At 40.9% G+C, this 215-nt stretch overlaps 1 protein-coding gene across 1 annotated transcript in view; it reads right to left on the reverse strand.

Moving 5' to 3' along the window:
- Positions 1 to 215, reverse strand: part of cks1b (CDC28 protein kinase regulatory subunit 1B) — a 3872-nt gene that overhangs the window by 2084 nt on the left and 1573 nt on the right. The window lies entirely within an intron of this gene.

Below are 215 nucleotides of genomic sequence, written 5' to 3' on the forward strand. Positions count from 1 at the left end.
GGGGAAACCTGTGCAGCAGGGGGGTCAAACTCAACCGGGCTAAAGGCCAAAATCCAAAACACACCTGAGGTCACGGGATGAACAGGATAAACATTTATTGAACACTCTAAAACGACATTTTTAAAAGTGTAACGTTTTAACATAGTTATGAACTAGATATATAGCATTACCTACGATAATGCTAGTGTGAATTAGGGATGTCCTGATCCGATCAC

The sequence above is a fragment of the Oryzias melastigma genome, linkage group LG11, assembly GCF_002922805.2.
Source record: "Oryzias melastigma strain HK-1 linkage group LG11, ASM292280v2, whole genome shotgun sequence".
Lineage (NCBI taxonomy): Eukaryota > Metazoa > Chordata > Actinopteri > Beloniformes > Adrianichthyidae > Oryzias > Oryzias melastigma.